The following is a 16,030-nucleotide window of genomic DNA, read 5'->3' on the forward strand; positions in this document are numbered from 1 at the left end:
AGTAGTGAAACTTTTCAACTCTGTAATAGCATGATTTAATTACAATTGTTTTCCCCTGAAAAAGTTAAAAAAATCCAACATGTATCCAACATGTTTATAACAGTATGAATTTTTCTAAATGTCCTTTTCCATGTCTACTCTTGTCCACAATGAACCATCCAGAAGATCCTCTGATATACTGTTCATCTTGGTAACCCAAATAACCATTGATTTTTTACAAATATATTTCTGTTGCTGACTATTATTTTAATTTCATTGTGTTAAAAGAACATGCTTTGTATGATTTAAATTCTCTTAAATCTACTGAGATTTGCTTTATGGCCCAGAAAATCTTGATGAATTCCACATGCCTTTCAAGAGAATATACATTCTATTGTTGATATCTTCAAGGTCCTTAGTTCATCTTCAGTGTGCATATTCTATGAATCATTAAGAGAATACATGAAGATGTCAATAATAATTGTGTATTCATCAACTTCTCTGAGTTCTAGCAATTTCTGTTTATGTATTCTAAGTCTCTGTTTTTGAAGTATCCACACACTTAAAATTATATGAAAAATCCCCACTATAATGAGGTGGTGTCCCATTTACTCTGGTAGTAACTCCTATCCTGAAGTCTACTTTGATATTAATATAGTCAGTCCTTTTGATTGGTGTGTATAACTTTTTCTTTATTTTAATCTTATACTTCAATTAAGTTTAATTGAGATAGAATCCAATAGTCTAATTTTTTACTTTTATCTGAAGTACTTTTATCATTAACATTCAATGTACGTGCTAATGCAACTTAATTTGAACCTTTCATTTTGCTGTTGGTTTTTTATTAAGGCCATCTGTTCTTTGTTCCAAATACACACATTATATTTCTATTTTCTCCCTCCATGTTTGGTATTATGTTTTACTTCTTATATTATAAACCCATAATAAATAGTTACTGTTTTTGAACAATTAATTACCATTTGAATTAATTAAAAATAAGTGAAATTATTGATGTAGGACAGATAAGGCTGAATATCAGAGGAATTTTCAGGAAGCAGTTTTAATTACACTGTAGCAGTCCAGAGGTGGTAAGGCCTAAAATCCTCTGCACCCCAGGTCTGGAAATTCTTTTAGATTTATACTCTATGGATTAGTTACATGACAGTGGGTGGGTACATTACAGTTACTCTTTGTCCCATATTTAAGGTAAGACAGAGGTTTCACACGTTTTTGCCAATGAAAACAGAGATAGGGGGCTGGGTCTATAGTTTAGTGGCAGAGCACTTGCCTGGCATCCATAAGGCACTGGGTTTGATCCTCAGCACCATATAAAAATAAACAAATAAAATAAAGGCATTCTGTCCAACAACAACTACAAAATCTTTTAAAAAATAGAGATAGTATTTATTTTTATAATAAACTCTCTTTGAGACAGAATCTACATACCTTTTGTCTACAAACCTGGCATTTATACAAAAGAGAAAGCTTCAAACCATATTGAGCTCTCCACAGAACTCCTGTGAAATCCCACTGATACACTTTATAAGATCTTGCTGACAAGAAGTTTAATTATGGTAGAGGTTCCTGAAGAAGCTTGTATTACAATTCTGGTTTGCTTCAATATGACTTGCATTTAACTTAAGTTTCACCATTTCATAGTTCCCTCATTTCTTTGTGTGGATCCAAACTGCCATTTCATAATCCTTTGTCTAAAAAGCATTTTTTAACATTTCTTAAAGTGTAGATTTCCTGACAGTAAATTCCCTCAGTTATTTATTGCCTGAAAAGTTCTTTATTTTGTGCTGTTTTTGAAGGATACTTTGATAGGTATGAAACTTTGCATTGAGTTTATCATCTCTCCCCCACACCCCTTAGTCTTTTGGTAAAGATGTTGTTCCGCTGTTACATGACTTCATAATCTCTGAAAAGAAGTCTGCTCTTTTCTTGTATCTGTTCCTCTGTAATGTTGTTGGCTTAAATTACAGCTAGCACCTGCCATAAAGACTCCTATATCTCTAGTATTTCTGCAGCTTGACTCTGGTGTTTCTAGAATTAGGGATGTTCATTTTTGTTGTTGTTAATCCCACTCAGATTCTCTGACATACATGGATCTATTTGTCTTTTATTAGTTGCTTACTGTATTTTATTAATTTTTGGATAATTTGCAGCAACTGTCCCCTCAGGTAATTCTTCTGGACAATTCTCTTTTACTTCTAGGTTTCAAATTATATCCATATTAGAGTGCTGATACAGCTCCACAGCTCTAAGAGGCTCTATTCTGTCTTCCCTCTTTTTTCTCCCTTGTTTTTTTAACTTTTCTCTCACTTCTTTTAATTCTTTATTTCTTTTTATGTTCTGTTGATTTAGCTTTAGTAAGTTGATTCCTCCTTCAGCTGAAAGACCCACCGATTCCCTGTCCAGGAAAGACGCACGAGGCACTGGCTGCAAACGCATGAGGTTTACTCAGACACAGACGCCTGCGGGTGCTCAGCGAAACCTCAGCCGGAGCTTTGGTGAGCTGGCACACCGGGCTTTGGGGTACAGGTCTTTTATAGGGTCAAGGGGCAGGTTTCGCTTGCGCGGTAAGCAACAGGTTTCTTATTGGCTATTTTGAACCCAGCATATAGGCTACCTAAGTGGTAAAGTTATTTTTCATTTTATGTTCCTGGAATTACACCACATGACAGTTACATATGAGCACTCTGATTTTTCTGTTCCTGCTTATTAGCCCCTGTTTATTCAGGCATGCCCTGGAATCTGTTTTTCTGCTCTTTCCCAACCATCCTGTTTTACCCTTTTCAATCGGTCACACTTAACTGATTATCTGAAAAACACATTGTCTGCAGGTTTGTGACGTGCCCTAATAATTTTGTAACTAAGCCTAAGGTTGCTGGGCTGGGGGTCTTTCATTCCCCCCTTTGTCTGGAAACTTGGGAACCAATCATGGTTCCCTCAGTTGGGGGCCTATTTTGTCTGGCTCTACATCTTGGTAAACAGTAATCCTCAGGGGACAGTCTTTAACTTCCCAGACTTACTTAAAATTGACCTCCTAGATCCAACCTGACTCGATTTACCTATCTACACTATCTATCTAATTTTGGCTTTGTTCCCCCCCTAATTTTAGAAACTTTATTGCTGTGTGGAGAAGGGGCGATGACTCGTTCTGGCTGCTTCAGAGCTGAAAAAGGGGTGTCGAACATGAGGGGGCTTGAAGACGTTGGGGAGCGGCGACGTGGGGGATGTGAGTTTCCTTTTAGAAGTCAGTTCCATTTGAGGTCTGGTTGGGGAAAAACAGGCTGTCATCTGGGGATGGGTGCTTCTATGAGAGAAACAAAAACCATGAGTACTGAATAAGTGTTGCAGCAGCTGGAACATGTCACTGTACATAAGTTTTCTCACCAGGCTTTAACATCCCCAGTTACTAGGAATGTAAACATAACATTTAACTTTTAGGGTTACAGATGTCCTTTTTTTAAGACACAGTTTAATAATTTAATGTCATCTGATCTTGTAAAATCTTTAATTCTGTTATTAGGGCTGAATAACCATACCAGCAAAAACTAAGCCCACCTGTATAGGTTAGAAATAAAGGCCTTAACCTTAAGCTAAAATTACTCTGGCAGTTCCCTTTTGATGGTTATCAGGCATTTCTACATAAGAATCTCTTTTGAAGTCTCCAGTTTATTTATTTATGGAAGTTACATTTAACTATTATTTTATTTAAAATGTCCAGGAATAACTGTGTTTTGGCTTTGACTGTCTTTGCTAAGTGTTTAAGATGAAGCAAGTCAAACTGACTTTTGTTTTTATCTATTGTTAACAGTCAGCTGAGTTTTCTTGGGAGTCCTCGGAACTTTATAGCAGCTTTTCAGATCTGCTAGTGCCATTTGCGCTAGGATGGGTCCAGGCCTTGCTTGACCATGTGGCTTCCCTCGGAAGCATCAGGGATGTCTCCCTTTTCTGATGACCCTCCTCTTTACAGCAAATGTACTGATTGGCTTTCTGTCCTCCACTGGTCTCATTAATCTCCCTGTTCAGGAGGTTATGTGGCCTAGAGTTGCAGAGCCCTTTGGAAAAGTCCCCTATCCCCTGACTCAGACTGACTCAGAGGGCAAAAGCCAAATTTTTAATTTTAAAACTTGATCTTAAACATCTAGCAAATAAGTCAACAGCCTTATATTAAGAGCACTGGGCTTTAATGTCTATCTCTCTATGCTGTAGGTGATAACTTTTTATCTTACATTAACCCAGGTTGTGAGTTCTTAAATCAGTACCTCTGCAAAATATTAACAGGCAGTTTTTCAGCCATTTTGAAAACTACAAGATAAAATTATCAAAGAGTAAAAACATATTTAGTTCATATAATAGCTACCTTGAATTTTGGCAGAGTTATACATTATAATTCCCTGTTTGAGATCTTAGTAATCTTAACAAAAACTAACTTTTGGACACAACTTTAAATGTACTGAAATCTAGCCTACCTTTTTTTATAGTCACTTTTACATATAGTGGGATGGGACATAGAGCTTTATCTCAAGTAAGGCGGGGCTCTTTATAAATCTTAAGTACTGCAGTTCTGAGACTGATCTTTACTTTTTAGACATCATTTTACAAAGTTTACATAAATTGTTGTGAACTTGAGCAAACATAACATAATATCACATCTAAAACATGAATTAAAGAAAGGCTGAAAGCTTTTAACCTTTGTAGAAAAGTGGCAAAGTACTTTTGTGTTTTGCAATAAAACCTTTACACAGATTAGGCTCTCATTAACTTAAAAATATATTTAAATTGTATCTCAGTGTAAAAAGTAACATAGAACTTTACATATCTTATTGATAACAAGTCCAGTTATAGAACACAAATGATATAAATAAATCTTTAACATGTTGTTTTTTTTTTAAGCCTAAAATTACCATACAACTTTAGGACACCAGTTTGATATAATGTTCTTTTGAAGCTTTTACCTTACAGACTTGTATACCTGGAAGATATAAACATATTAATGGCACCACAATTACATTGATGTTTTTATATTAACCAAGTTTAGCTTTTTAAAGAGATAACATAGCACAATTTTTTTTAAAACAACAGCACTTGTTTAACCAGCTGTTTAATTAATTATTTTTTAAAATTTCTTGTTCAAAAACTTACACTTATAAGCAACTTATACAGACCTTTTTTATATCATTTACTTAAACTTTTTAATTATTTAATCATATAGACTTTTATCCAGAAATATATTTTTTATTAAATTTATATCTAGAACCTTTTAGTTTTTTTTTTTTTATCTCTTAACCTCCTCTGTTCACATTTTGAAACAATATTTGTAAATTTTGAATTTAGGCAGATTATTTTATAGACATGAACATTTTATTAGAGTTTTTCTTAACACCTAGAAAAACCTATAAGCTTAATTTTAAAGACATCTTTACTTTTATATGTTTACCCAATTTAAATTGAACCATTTGAATCACGTGAGTCAAAGATATTTGGATCCATTTTTGAAATATTTTATGAGCGCTCCTCATCTGTCAATTGTCATATCACTACATGATACACGGACATACACACATGCAGACATACTGACATATAACACGTAACAAGTGTAACACAATACAATAGCAAAGGCCTTGTTGCTTTCTCAGGTGATATCTCATTGTAATGTTTAAAAACTCCATAGTTGATCAAAAATAGAACTTATCAGAAAAACATTAACTTGTCTGTAGGATCAAAATCATGAGCTCAAAAAAATACAAAATCTAAGGAAAAAGCAAAAATCCTAGAAAAAATTGGCCAGTAATTAGTAAATGCCATACAATTTACCCTCTGGTTTAATCTAGTTTGAGTTCCCATAAAAAGACACTTTTACTATTTTTTTTATACTAGAAAAACTTGCTCACACAAAACTGAAAATAGAAATTTACTTAATAATATAAAGCTACCATCAGAAGAGATCCCTTCAGGACCATTAAGTCACTTTCTTTGTTCTGAAGTTTTTAGAGTAGTACTAAGTTACATTAAATCACCTGGAAAAAAAATCTTAAAAGAGAACCACACACTACAATATACATCCAAAATTAAGCTTTAAATATTTTCAAGACTGTTGCTATTTAATGTTATTTTAATAAGCCAGACCAACATTTTAATTTAACATTTTTTTTGAATCTTACACACTAAGGGGAACAGATACCAAATCATAATTTACTATCCTTGCCCAAATTAATGCACTGGTATACCTAGTGAAATCTTTTTAGGCTACCCAGTTCAAAATTGATGGAAAAAATAACACTGAATGATTGGGAGTTACTTGCCAACTTGGAAGTAGAGTTCTTTTAATTTTTTTTATCCTAAGTATTTAAGTTTTCTGGCATGAATTATCTGAAATCACAAACTAAACAATTACCTAACCCCAATTTTTAACTGTAGGATTATGCAATGCTTCAAACTTATTTAGGTACCAGATTGTTACAAAAAAATTATCTTTTAGACACACATTTAACCTAGATTATCCCCAAGAAACAATCAGACAACTAGATAAGAAAATATCTCTCCAGGTTTTGAACTTTCATTTAATTATGACTCCTATCAGTGGCACCATAGATTTTCCCATGAGTGGACCAGATGTTTTTACATAGGGGCAACTGTAGGTGTAAAATCAAGGGTCTCAGTGTCACTTACTTTACTGCATTCAGGTGGAGTAATCCTTGCAGTGCAGGGAAAGAATGAGGAAATTCCCCAGAGCGAAGATGGCTCTGGCAGCTGCTGGGAGTTTCTCAGTCTCTCCTTTACTTACAGGATTAACTTCTTTGGATAGACCCAATTTCAGGCAATCTGGCATATCTCCTAACTTTCCAGTAGAGTCAGTTTTTATCTGTCTTAGGTCTTAAAGGGGGAAAAGGGTATGTACTTTGATAGGCTCAAATTTCTCTCTTGACTCTTTTTCTCCTCATGGTGGATCTGTAGACTAAAGAAGCCACCTAAGTGTTAAGGGATATCTACTGGTTTTAAGGTCCCATGTTAGTCTTAGATGGAATGAGAAAGTACAAAGGCAAGAAGACAGACACAAATATCAGACTGGACACAGAGAACGCTGCGCGGCTCGAGCACAAACCGAACGGATTAGGGAGAGGAGGGATACCGTCACCTCCGTCACCCACGAGTACAGTGTACTCTACAGAACATTGGAGGCCCCCCAAGATGGGCCTCCCTGAGCCCCTGGGACGTCTCCCAGGGTGGCAGGGGAGAAGTCTGAGTTCGTCAACTCCTTCTCAAGCTGCCCAGAATACAGAGCAATTACGCGTAATCGTACAGACGCTGCGCATGAACAGATAACAATCAGACATAGACAGAGACACAAAATGACACAAACTGGCCAGCTTACCTCCCAGTGGTTATCGGGTGTTCCTCGGGCAGGGATCCGGACGGGGTTACAGGAGTTCTCCTGGCTGGCTCGCCAAATGAAAGACCCACCGATTCCCTGTCCAGGAAAGACGCACGAGGCACTGGCTGCAAACGCATGATGTTTACTCAGACACAGACGCCTGCGGGTGCTCAGCGAAACCTCAGCCGGAGCTTTGGTGAGCTGGCACACCGGGCTTTGGGGTACAGGTCTTTTATAGGGTCAAGGGGCAGGTTTCGCGTGCGCGGTAAGCAACAGGTTTCTTATTGGCTATTTTGAACCCAGCATATAGGCTACCTAAATGGTAAAGTTATTTTTCATTTTATGTTCCTGGAATTACACCACATGACAGTTACATATGAGCACTCTGATTTTTCTGTTCCTGCTTATTAGCCCCTGTTTATTCAGGCATGCCCTGGAATCTGTTTTTCTGCTCTTTCCCAACCATCCTGTTTTTCCCTTTTCAATCGGTCACACTTAACTGATTATCTGAAAAACACATTGTCTGCAGGTTTGTGACGTGCCCTAATAATTTTGTAACTAAGCCTAAGGTTGCTGGGCTGGGGGTCTTTCACAGCTACATCTAAGTTTGTTGATAAATCCAATGCAGTAGTTTCCATTTAACATTTCTGGAGAGGAGGGGAATGGTGACTGAACCAAAAGGTACTTTACCACTGAGCTAACTCCCCAACCCTTTTTGTAGGCAACTAAGTTGCCTAGGGCCTCATTAAATTGCTGAGACTTGCCTCAAACTTGCAATCCTCCTGCCTCAGCCTCCCAAGTCACTGGGATTACAGGCGCACACCACCCTGCCTGGCTTCATCCAAATTTTAAAAAGAATTTTTGGTTTTCATCTATCTGTTGATATTTTCCATAAGTTCATGCATGTTGTTCACTTTTCCCATTACATTCTTTAACATACCAATCAGTGATTTTAAAGTTTACGTCTGATTTTTTCCATATCTAAGGCATTTCTGAGTCTGCTTCTTATTATTTGTTTTATCTCAAAACAGTAGACTGTTGTTGGGTCTTATGGGCTACAAGGTTTTTCTGCTCCCAGAAACTTTTATGTCACAGAAGATAAGCCTCTTATGAAGCAGACTTTACATCATGTCTGACCACAATGGCAGCTGATTACCCTCTGCAGAGCTGAACCATCATGGCCATTCTGTCCAAGCTTGCCCCTAATCTTTCCTATAAATATGCTGCCCAATGTAGGCCTTTAGAAAAGATCCTGTAGATGCAAATTGCCCTTGTATCTGTAGTTCCCACTTACTCTAAACTGAGTATAAGCCAACATTCATTCAACCTGTAAGAATTCTTTATTTCACTAAAATTTCAACTGATACTTTCTTACTCATTTCTATGTTAGTCACATGTTTCTCTTGTGCTCTGTTATTCAGTGAAATAGCCAGATGTATTATATCTCCTCAGGAGGGGTTGTCATTTCTGGAGATTTAGGAAAAATTATTACTTTGAGGATCATCTAGCTTTTTTTATTTTCTTTCAATAAAAGCAATGTTCTCTCCCACCTTTTTTAAATCCTAATTGTAAGAGAAACACTCTGCCATCACAGTAAGAACAAAATTAACATACCAGCCTTTTCTTTTAAGACTTTAAAGTGCTAATTATATTCACAAATAAAGAAAACAGCAAACTGGCGTTCTTGATATGTGAACACTGAGTATATTCAGTTTTCATGTGTGCAGACCCCAAATTGAGCAAACTGTTTTTTAGTAAAGAATACCACTGCTATATTAGCACAGATAAGAGTTTTCACATGTAAACTATACTGCAATGGGCTGAATAAACTAAATTGAAACCCATGTCTATGATCCTCTGCCATTGCAGAAAGGGTTGATGGGACTGTGACCTATCAACTTTATTAAATTATTGTGACATGTTTCAATATTGTTTTACTAATAGCTAGAAATGGATGAGTGTACAAGATCGACTGAATACATTTGTAATGCATATTTTTTCTCCACTGCACAGTCACAAAGCCTGCCCTGCAAATTTTTAGAATCCACAGTTAACAGAATGATTATTAATGATTATTAATGATTCTGTCTTTTCTATTCCCAATGTGCCAGTAACCTTTGCACTGATTGCTGTGTGCCAGGCAATTAAGAGTATAGCACATGGGAGAGCTAAATCAGGCAATACAAACTACATTATACATAGAGAACTAAATGTGCACACACCACAGATGTTTGACTTTTTAATCAGATTTATTTGTGCTCACTTCAGAATAAAAGAGATCCAGGTCCTGTGAAAACTGGCTGAACAGTTCCTCTGCCTTTCCATTTTACTCTGCCCTTTTTATTTTTGAGGGCAAAAACTTCCTCAGCCTACCTCAGTTTATGCTACCCTGCAAGAAGTCAAGTGCCTACTGACATTTCCCAGAAGACAGACATTTAAATCCACCACAACTTATAGACATATTTGAAGTGTGAGAATTATGAAAGATTGGATCAATCCAGAGCATTTTCCACTTGAAGAAAACATGACTAATTGATTGGCCTGAATGGAAACTCACAGTGGGGTTCAAAATCTGGTACATGCCCTCATAAAAATATAAGTTGTATATGAAGTTTTATATGAAGGTGATGATGGAGCTAAACTGCCTGCAATTGAAGTCCAATTACTCAGCTAGTTTTCAAAAAGTTTAATTCATCTGAAAGTTTGCCATTGTTCTGTGCTTCAGGCCTGCTATTTGTTTAATTAGTTAAGACTGAGGAATCTTGAAACAGTAAATTATTTTTTTGTTGTTGCCAAAAATGATTGGTTATGGAACATTATATATAAAATATTAACATCTGCTTCTGGAGCACATGAGAAGGGGCAGAAGGAAAACACCCTATTAGATTTTCACCTAAAATGGAAATCAAGGCAGAGGAGAGTAACTCTTCCTGTATATTATTTATATAAAAGAAGACTCAACTTACCAGGTATTCAATATTTTGTCAATGCACATGCTGTTCCATAGGCAATGATTTTATTTATTTATTTTTAATACTGGGAATAGAACCAAGAGGCACTGTACTACTGAACCACATCTCCAGTCCTTTTTATTTTTTATTCTGAGACAGGGATTTGCTAAGTTGCTCAGAGGTCTGCCAAACTTACTGACATTGGCCTCAGACTTGCAAACCTCCTGCTTCAGACACCTGAGCTTCTGGAATTACAGGCGTACACCACCATGCCTGGCCTTTGGCAATGATTTTACAAATATGCAGCCTAGGCTTTTTATGGTGCACAAATGTAAAACATTACTTTTAATATCAATGGAAACAAATTCTTTAAGTAAAGAACATTACTGAAGAAATTTGTCTTCAGATTTTATATTACTTTGGATCTTATTTGATAATACTTTGGCATCATTTTAAAATATGTGCTGATTCCTCACATCTGATAAAGGAATCTGCATTGGTTTTCTCAATTATGTGAGTTGTATTATGTAGGTCAATGATTGCATAATACATCAATTAAAATATTTGAAAAGAATATTGATCTAATAGCTTAACTATCCATGCCTAATTATTGTTCTTTTTAATATAACAACAAGAAATATATTCCCAACTGCATTGAAATTACTATTGCAATTTCAAAGCTGTCTCCTATTGATATCATGAAGAGATGGCTCATTTCAAAAGACTGGCTTCATCATATTGTACTTCAGTCTAGGAAGAATTACTATCACAAAATTTTACTCTATTTCCATGTTGAATCACTAATTCAAAATGAAACATGAGTAGAACTACTTAAAAATAGAAAAGTTAATTGCAAACTGCTAATTTATCTACAAGAGAAATATTAGTATGATCCAACTAATTATAAGATAATCTCTTTAGAACTCATACTGGAGTAAACATTATAATGCTTTCCAAAGTACTATAACTTATATGTAGGAAAATGAAAATTAGATACCATGAAACAGTGTATACAATACAGAAATCATTAGTGCATGATGGGGTTGTAATTGATTTAAATACTGTCAATTATATGATAATATTAAGTCTTAAAACAGAATCAAATAGCTTTCTGCTGCCTTATTTAGTAAATATGTCTCTTCAGACTTATAGCATTGATAATAAATAATTTATTATCACATACTACAATTAAAGTAAGAATTTATATTACACCATTATGTATTCCAAAAGTAACACTGTAAGAACCAATTAGCTTTTTAAAAAAATCTTTTAATTTTTATTTTTATTTATTAATTTGTTCTAATTAGTTATATACTAGAATATAATACATTTTGATGCATTGTACACCAATGGAGCCCAACTTCTTTTTCCTTGGTCTGAACATGGTGCAGAGTCACACCGGTAGTGTAATCATACATATATATATAGTGTAACAACATCCAATGTCCATCTCATTCCACTGTCCTACCCATCTCCACACCCCCTCCTCTTCTCTCACTCCCCTCTTCACAATCCAAAGTCCCTTCATTCTCTTCGCCCACCCCCATTGTGGATCAGCATCTGCTTATCAGAGAAAAATTTGGCTTTTTTGTTTTGTTTTGTTTTGTTTGGGGGGGGTGTTGGCTTACTTCACTTAGCATGATATTCTCCAGATCTATCCATTTACCTGAAAAAGATATAATTTCATTCTTTTTCAAAATATTATTTAATTTGTTTTAATTTAGTTATACATGACACTAGAATGCATTTATGCACTTTGATATAACATATATAGATGAAATATAATTTCTCATTTTTTATGAGTGTACATATGGTAGAATCACATTGGTCATGCAGTCACATATATGCATAGAGTAAAAATGTCTGTTTTGTTCTACTATCCCCACACCACTTCCTCTCCCCTCCCTTCACTTCCATCTACCTAATCTGTGGTAACACTATTCTTCTGTAGTGCCCTTTCCCTCTATTTTGAATTAGCATTCACGTAGTAGAGAAAACATCTGGCCTTTGGTTTTGTTGGGATTGGCTTATTTTGCTTAGCATGATATTCTTCAACTCCATCCATTTACAAGAAAATGCCATAATTTCATTCTACTCTAAAGCTGAGTAATATTCCATTGAACACATATTTTCTTTATCCATTTATCTATTGGAGAACACCTATATTGGTTCTATAGTTGAGCTCCTGTTAATTTAGCTGCTATGAACATTGATGTGGCTGAATTTTTGTGGTATGCTGATTTTAAGTCTTTGGGGTATAAAATGAGGAGTGGTATAGCTGGGACAAATGGTGATTCCATTCCAAGTATTCTGAGGAATCTGCATACTGCTTTCCATAGTGGTTACACCAATTTGCAGTCCCACCACCAATGTATGAGTGTACTCATTTCCCCACATCCTCACCAACATTTATTGTTGCCTGTATTCTTGATGATTCATTCTTAAAGACTGAGTAATATCCCATCGTGTGTATTTACCACATTTCTTTATACATTGATGTGTTGAAGGGCATCTAGATTTGTTCCATAGTTTAGCTATTGTGAATTGAGCTGATATGAACATTGATGTGGCTGCCTCCCTGTATCAGATTGATTTTAAATCCTTTGGGAGAGTGGAATAGCTGGGTCAAATGGTAATTCCATTCCAAGTTTTCTGAGAAATCTTCGTACTGCTTTCCATTGCCATAGTGAAACTTCCAATTTGCAGTCCCACCAGCAATGTATGAGTGCACATTTCCCCTTACTTCCTTGAAAACACTTATTGTTGCTTGAATTCTTGGTAATTGCCATAGTTGTGACTTCACCAGAATCTAGTGTTACTGAGAAGTAAAAAATAGGATATATTGTGATAAAATGTATTTTTTAGATTACCAATGATATTAAATTTCTAAAATCACTAGAAATGGTGAACATTTTTTCATATGTTTGTTGATTGTATTTCTTCTTCTGTAAAGTGTCTGTCCCTTTCCTTAGCCCATTTATTGATTGGGTTATTTATTAATTAATTAATTAATTTATTTGTTTGTTTGTTTTGGTGTTATAATTTTTGAGTTCTTAATATATCCTGGAGATTAGTGCTCTGAGGCCTTTGTGGTAAAGACTTTCTCCCATTTTGTAGGCTCTCTCTTCACATTGTTTACTATTTTCTTTGCTGAGAAAAAGCTTTTAAGTTTCAGTGCATCTCATTTATTGATTATTGATTTTACTTCTTGAGCTTTAGGAGTCTGGTTAAGGAAGTCAATTTATAAGCCAACATGGTGGAAATTTGGTCCTATATTTTTCTTCTATTAGGTGCAAGGTCTCTGTTCAAGTACCTAAGTCTTTAATCTATTTTGAGTTTATTTTTGTGCAAGATGAGAGATATAGGTTTAATTTCATCTTGCTACATATGGATCTCTAGTTTTCCCAGAGGAAATTCACTCTATATGATGGAGGAAATTACAAACCAGCAAAGACATGACATCCAGAAAGAAATGCTGCCATAAGCAAGTTCATAAGAATTGTAATGAAATGGGCAATTCAGGTTCTTAGTCCCTTTTCTGTTGTTGTGACTGAATATTTTAGTCAGGGAAATCTGTAAAGAATAATTCTTGATTCAGGTATATCTTATTCATATTCTCTCTCTCTCTCTCTCTCTCTCTCTCTCTCTCTCTCTCTCTCTCACACACACACACACACACACACACATACACACACACATGAATACACACATAGCTGGAGTGACTAGTCTTCTATACTGGCTGGCTACATCAGGAAATGTTGTAACACAGGCCGATTTCTAGAAGCATTGATTGGCACCAAATGGTGAAATTTCTTCCTGACAAGTACAACTTGTTAAACTCAGAATGATAAAGATTAATATTAATTGGTAATCTAAAAAATACATTTTATCACAATATATGCTATTTTTCACTTCTCAGTAACACTAGATTCTGGTGAAGTCACAACAAAAAGACACGTCTCACATTTAGTGGAGACATGTAAATTCTGTGAGATTGCTGGAAAATAATTTAAGGATATTAAACAAAAACTTGAGGCTGCTTTTACATTCTATGATCTATCATCACAGTTCACTGTGAAGTCAGAATGCACTGATGTGCAAGGAAAATGTAAACCTGGAAACAACTTTAAATATGCATAACAGAAAAAACTTAAATATCAAGCACATGCACACGAGAATATTAAATAACTGTAAAATTAATATTTGGTTAAACAGAACACAGTTCTCAATGCTGTAAATTAAAAATAAATTCAATTTAATTTGCACTATGAATACAAGATATATAAGGATTAAGTAGATTAAAGAACTCTCAACTGAAGCAATAAAAATGTTAATTTTTTTTTTAAATGAAAGGTCTATAGCTGCTAATTTGTTTTTGTTTGCTTGTTTGTTTTGCTTTTTTAGTTGTAGATGGACACAAACCTTCATTTTATTTATGTATTTTTATGTGGTGCCGAGAATGGAACTGAGTGCCTTACATATGCTAGGCAACTGTTCAGTCACTGAGCCACAACCCCAGCCCCTACTTTGTTTTTATATTTATTTTTTTTCAGTTTTTCACTAGTTAATAGGTATTACTTTGACAGCTAATATGTAAAGAAATGTGTTGTTTGAGAAATTCCACTTAGAGTAAGATTAAAAAGCAAGTATTCTTCCTCAGTTTGTGGTTTACTAACATAACTAACAATTAAAACAGACTATTCTTGGAAGCAGATTATAGCTCAATTTTTTTTAATGAGTCTCATAGATGTATTATTGGAAGCTGACAGATTCTTTGCATATTTTCTTTAATTCTACATCTTTGTTTATCTTAAAATGGAAGAAATAATAGATTATCTTAATAGGAATACAGCAGGGATTGAGAACAGCAGGATGAGATGGTGCATGGCCTCTCGAGAGGCAAACTTCCCACTGATTGCAGCCCCCTTCCTGTTGTTGGTAGGCTTGCTTGTCACCTCTGACCTGGCAGCCCAGCAGCCCTGTGGAGCCCTGGGGTGCACACCTTTGTCCTTTAAACTATTCTGAGCCTCAACTCCATGATCTTTGTCACCTGTCAGCAGGTTTTTGCAGTACGGTTGAATTCTCTTTCCCATTAAAGAGTCCTTTCCTTTCTTCTCAACTGCTCTGACCATTTATTGAAAGATTTTATTGGGATTTTGGGAAGGAAAGAATACAATGCTCAGGTGCTGAATTAGTTATTTTGAATTGTATATTTTTTTTTTTCATTTTTGATGTTTGTTCCTGAACAATTTGATGACAACTAAAGAATAGCAGCATTTATTTCCTGACGTGAGTTCCACTGAATTATTGCTGAAAAAGAAAGTTGTTTTGCTTTATGTTTTGCAGGTTCTCCATGTAGTAGACCTAACCTAGCATGATTCTGATGATTCCCGGCCCCTTGAGATCATAAGTTGTATCATTCCCTCCTCTTGACTGTAGGCAAGAGCTCTCATTTATTTCTGACTATGAAAATATGAAAAGGGTGTGGAATGTTACTTCCATGATAGGTCACAGCAAGTGGAAAAGTCACTTATGTGATTCCCTAAATTATGTTAGACTCTGGATTTAAGGCCACAGGAAAAACTTTACTTCTAAGAAGTAAGTGCATGTGGAAGCTAAGGAAGGTCAGGGCCTCAACTCTCTAGATGCTGCAGGGAATTGGATCTTGCCAAAAAAAAAATGTCTGTTGCTTGAAAGAAAACCCCCAATGCCAGGT

Source organism: Callospermophilus lateralis, chromosome 12, assembly GCF_048772815.1.
Source record: "Callospermophilus lateralis isolate mCalLat2 chromosome 12, mCalLat2.hap1, whole genome shotgun sequence".
NCBI classification, from domain to species: Eukaryota; Metazoa; Chordata; class Mammalia; order Rodentia; family Sciuridae; genus Callospermophilus; species Callospermophilus lateralis.